A 6,000-nucleotide genomic window follows, 5' to 3' on the forward strand; every position below is an offset into this window, starting at 1 on the left:
GGCAATTTATAATAGGTTGTCACTTTTAGAGATGGAATCAAAGAAGTTATTTGCTAAACTAAAAATGTGTTGCTGATTTCTTTAATTACAAAAAGCAGCATATACTACCTTATTTTTTTCTTTAGATTTTAAAGTCAGCATTTTTAAGCAATGCAAGAAAGCAGCACTTACTAATTAATATATATCCATGTTGCATGACCTTTCCACAAATAAAATATGCACCTTCTAAAATTTTCTTTCAAATTCCTTCACTCCCTTAAAATTCTGTGGCAACCTATCACTCGCCTATAATGTTCTCTTAAAGTAAAACTGGAAGAAGTTCTTCAATCTGCTGTTCATGGCAAACAGTGCAGTACAGGATTGCTTCAGAGAATTCTCTGAACTCTTCTTCTCAAAGTAGTATGGAAATTCCCCCCCCAGGGAACACCACACACTGCATTTATACCCTAAAGCATCAAGAAGCTATGTATGAAAGCTCTTAAGTAGTTCAAAATCTTCATTACATCCTAGCTGATTTAACTTCACACTTGATACAAGTGTAAAGGTATTGTCATGATTAGCAGTATTGTAGATTACTCTTAAAGAATTAAATATTTCAACTGGCCACAACTTAGACTACAAGCAAAAAAACTAACATCAAATATCTGAGCACCTCAGCCAATAGTGAACCCCAGCGAGGCACAGTGATTGAATTACACCAAATTCTGCTAAATACACAGTAGGTTATCTCCTGGATGAATAAAGTAAAAAGGCAGCCATTTTTCTTTAGATTGCTCTGTAGACAGAAAACAGCAAAGGTACAAGCAGGAAAAGTATTATCTTGATCTGCTTACAAAAGCAGAAGTCATTACTGTCACTTTTACTGCATTTAATATTCATTTTTAGAACACACTTCCTCTCTCTCCTGTTAAATCATAAAACTGCTTCCAAAAGGCAGTGGAAATTAAGGGAGAAAAAGTAATAAATTATGAGATTATGACTCAAACATTTTATTACTGAGTCTGGGCAATTCATTTCAAGTTACTTCTACAAGATATTCAATGGTACATCTTATTGAAATTCTAACCAGAAGACTGCTTTTACAATTACGGTTTTTCTTTCAAAGATTCACAAAATTATAGTTTGATCCTCCCTCAGTACAAATGGAGTTTGACCTGCAATTATTTAATATTTTCAATAGTCTCAGTTCTTCCCCTTGAAAATTTGCCTTCCCCATTTTTAAGCTTAGTTGATCTGCCTAATGATGGATTTAACAAAGCAAGACATATAAATCTAGTCATGAAAACCTGTGTCTTAATGGAGACAAAGCACTTGGAAACAAAAAACATTTCTGGAGATGCTAAAATATTTTCAATTCTGCTTAAACACAAGCAATATCATTGCCCCTTGAATATTTTAAAGAATAAATATTTTTAAAGAATAAATATTTTAAACTTGAGTGTGTTTAGAAATTTTGGACACAGTTTATCTTGAAGGTGAACCTCAGATTTCCCAAAAATCTGGGAAAGCTACTGCAGATTTTGCTTGCCTTGTTGAGTGAAACCCTAAGCTACAGCTATCAGAGTTCTAGGAATAAACCATTCCATCCATTGCTGTCATCTTAAACCACAGAATTTATGCTCACACTAACAGAAGTGGTATTTGAAAATCAAAATCCGTCAAGTTCTGACCACCACAGCTCACCTCAGTCATAAATTAGTAGCTGTTTTGTATTTACACACCGCAAAAGGAAAGCAGCTTCCAAGTGTGAAGCCTGGTTTCAGAAGCTGTCAGTAGCAACAGATGCTGAAAAAGTCACTACCAGAAGAGAGGAAGAGTTGCTTCTTTAGAAAGAGACCTACTGGATTGCTTGCCTAAGGGCAAAGGTCAGAGCTCAAATAAACATAGAATTACTACTGTGCCTTTATTTCTTGAGACTTATATCTACATAGACTCCATGGCCAGAGCTCAGGGTCTCCTCATCCAGGGATCTAAATAAATTAGATGGAAATTCTTGCTAAAAGGCTTACCTGACTAATCTCCCAGGCAGTGTAAGGGCCTTCCCATTCACATGTATTGCATGCAACTACAGATGCTCATTAATAGAAGACATTTCTCTTTGTCTGTTGTCAGAGAAAGAACTGGATATCCACACTGAGTGTGCCAGAATTTGAGTCAAAATGTGTCAGTCACCTCAAGTCTGCAGACATCAGTTATCCCAAACCTGAGCTACACCTTCAGCAGCAGAGTATAAAATTCCTTGACCCTAATTGTCAGACAAGAGGGCTAGAGCGGCAAGGGAACCTAAGCCCTGTTTTAATAAAGTTTCAGAATTGTCTTTAAGTGGACAATTTTGCATCTTGTCAAGCCTCTGAAGGGGACAACACCAGAGAACCCGACATCCAGAACATCACACCCCTGCTCTTACACACTGCTTTAGTTAATATGTTAGACTTCAGCCTTTTACAAGGAAAACTACTCCTATCTTTAATTTTGCCAAAATTAATGACTTGGCATATTGAAGACTGCAGATTAGCTTGAGGGAAGGAAACACTCTGTGAAAGCTTTTGTTGCCACTCTAAATCAGCAAACTGATTAGGCAAAAAAAAATGGTGGGAAGGATTCAACAACTCAAACCACATGCCCTGTTTGGGACTTTTTTGTTCTGCATTAATTAGGCCAGTGTCATTATTGAAGTCTGACTGCTTCTTTTCTAGTCAGTGTAAAGAACAATCTTGCTCTTCGTATACTTTTTGACACACTAAAGTGTTTTAGCTAAAGCAGCAACCCTAAATATTAATGGAATAAATTGACACAACTTAAGCCTTTGAAACCATTTATCCTTATCTCATACCCAAGCACCTCTTAATGGAAGTCAAAGGCAGTAGAGTTTAAAAAAAAACCTGAAAAAATGTTATGTTCACACCAGGCATTCAGTGAGATTTCACACAATCACACCTGCACATGTGAGGTAATTAATGCTGTTACTCTCTGTACTCAGATCTATTCAGTGGTGGTTCATTCTGCTTCCCTCCAACAACCTTAGAGCTGCAGGGCTGGGGAGAGTGCCTTGTTTACATGGGCTAAGAGCTGCCAAAACGTCGCTGCCCAAAAGAGCAGCACTCAGACAACACTTGGATGCAGTCATGAGGGGCAGCCAGCTTTACTTCCAGATGTTTACTGCCAACAGCTTGGGCTTATAGAAAAGAAATCAAACTATCAAAAGCCCCCTAAATAAACAACCAACCACTGTATTGATATTAAATCAACTTAGAAGTACACAGCTAGGTTGTTCAAAAAAGGATTTGTTTTACAGTCCCGCATCAGGCACACATTTTTCTGCATTATCTCTCAACATAGCAGAACAGGTAATTTCCTTACCTATTTCTAAAACAAGAATAGTTTTGTGAAGATTAGGACTGAGGAAAAAATTCCCTTTCAAGCTCCTACTCCGCATTCATACACTCCTCTAATATTTAGCTAACAAGAATGAAACAGGTATCAGAAGTTTAAATAGCTTTGCTATAGCTATAAGAGGAAACTAATTTCACATTTACATGGGGAAAATGGTTTCAGTACAGTGCAAATTTTCTTACCTGCAAACCCCACAGAATACGCCATGTTCAGCTCATGTAGAATTTCCACAGGGAAAGAGTATTTGTTGAATGTTAGTACAGCAAGTAACCTCACTGCCCCAGCTAATCTATGGACATCCTCTCCTTTCTAATCCGCAGAAACCTAACCTTAGAACTACTCATTACCAGGGAGAAGAGAACAAATCCCCTTAACCCGTTTCTAGCATAAAAAAACTACTTTACATCGTCTCTCACCTAAATAGCTTCTTATTCTCATCAATTTTCCCAGTCAATAGGGTGCTCATCACTTGGGGTCTGTCTGCAGCTACTGTGCCTGTGATTGCAGTGAGAATCTGCAACACCAGTGTTGATCTTCTGTGGCTGGTTACAGGATTTCTGCTGCAGCACAGGAAATACTTGGCTTTCCATTAAAGAGGAAAAAAAAGAGAAAAAAGTAATTACCCTGAAGCAATCCAGCTGGAAAGGTCGTGCAGGTTAACTCATTTCTTTGTTAGTTACAGCAATGCACAAATCAAAGCTGCTCTGCACTGATTTCCTAGCACATCCCAGCCCCGATCGGCTGTAAAGTGGAATCTGTGTCAGAAGCACATTTAATCCAGGGATTCTCTTCAGCTAATAACTGAGCTATCTATCAGAAGGACCAAAAATAATCCAGCCCAGACTGTCTGCCTCCCTAATTCAGCCAAGCTCAATTCATATGTGATACCACTACTTTTTCTAGATTGAGTGTATACATACATACCTCTCTCTGTGTTTATACATGTAAAGGCAGATGTATCCTTTGGGTTTTGTAGTTCTCAGCTTTGCACCATTCACAGCCAATGAAGTTACACCATTTAAGCTGCTGCATATTCGTAGCTACGCCTTGTTCTTGAAAAGCAGAAATAATACAAAACAATTTCCCATTTCTAGTTACATTTTTGGTTTAAGGCACAAAATCAATCTGGGACTTCATATGAAACAAAATGTAATATTAAAATCCTTTCTTCTGAAATGTCCAAATACAACAAATGCTAATTCAAAGCAGTTATAGGGGGAAAAACATTCCCAAATCTGTTTTTCATGGTTACGACTCCCACAAAAGGCAAAATAAATCCTGAATTCAGATCTTCTGCAGATGAAAATTGCCATTGCTTTACTGCTTTACTCAGCTGTTCAGCATAGCCCCATTTTAAAGGGCAGTTCTGTTCCTACAGGCTTCAGTTAATTTTTTTTTTACAAGAGATGCTTGCATCGAAAGGCTGCATCTAGTGCAAGATGAAGTGTTTGAATTCTGCCTTGTCCTTCATTATGCTCTTCACCTCTAGTTGTGTCTTCTCCCCTTTTAAGTTAGCTTTTTATAGCTTCCCTTTTATTCATATTATTGCTTATATTTCCTTCAATTATTCAGTATAATTTAAAAAATAAGATTAAGCCAACACTAAGTTTTGTAAACATTAAGTCCTCTCTCTATATTTTCTCATCACTATAGTTGCAATTTAACAGTAGTTTTAAATATCATCGTTCCAGAATTACCCTTTCCCCATCTCTGATAAAACTAGAAATAATTTTGAAAATACCAATTACTTTTACTTTAGTATGAAAACTGCTACATTGCAGCTGTTGTTCAACACAACAGTATTTTGGCATACGGGTTCTTTCCATTTAGATGCCAATATACAAGCCATGACCACTATTTCAAAATATGATAAGCATTATCTATGGAGTCTAACATAACTTAAGCTATTATAACATTCTGTAATCTACATTTCCCCTCAGTTTGTTTTTTTTTTTGAGTCAGTCCTGGCACCTACAGTACTCCAGTTACCCACCAGTGTTATTGGTATAAATGAAGTTAGCCCTAAACCACAGAACACACACACACTCACAGATTCCCTTCCCCAGGGAAATGCCTTCTCTGCAGCCTCCGAGGTGAAGTGCTCCAGCAGGTGTGATCAGGATCATGCTAAGGGACTGCAGGGGAACACCTTGTAATTAGTGCCAGGAGAGACAGCCCAGTGTGTCCTGCTCCAAGTGGGAAGCATGGAAGCGCTGAAGCTCTGCCTCAGAGGCAGCTCTGGCTCGGCACAGGCAGAACCAGGAGCCACAGCAGAGTTCCAAACCCCCTGGAGCAGCCACCCCAACACAGCCTGCGGGGTGAACTGCCCAGGAGCTTCCTGCAGTGGGAAGAGCTTGGCATTGGTGCCAGGAGTTCGCTTCTGAGGCAACAGCTCTGCATGCCAAGCCCTCTTTCCCAGGAAGGGACTGGACATCACCTGCTGCTGAGGAGGGGAGTGAGAGAGGAGCCTGGTGTTAACCAAGGCCAACCCAGCACATCTGTGTAAGAGCACCCTTCTTCATCAGCCCACAAGGGCTGACAGAGACAGCATCTGTCCTCAGGGTAAGCAAACTGAACATTGCACAGCATTTCATTCAGTGCCAAAAT

Source organism: Ammospiza caudacuta, chromosome 8, assembly GCF_027887145.1.
Source record: "Ammospiza caudacuta isolate bAmmCau1 chromosome 8, bAmmCau1.pri, whole genome shotgun sequence".
Classification (NCBI taxonomy): Eukaryota; Metazoa; Chordata; class Aves; order Passeriformes; family Passerellidae; genus Ammospiza; species Ammospiza caudacuta.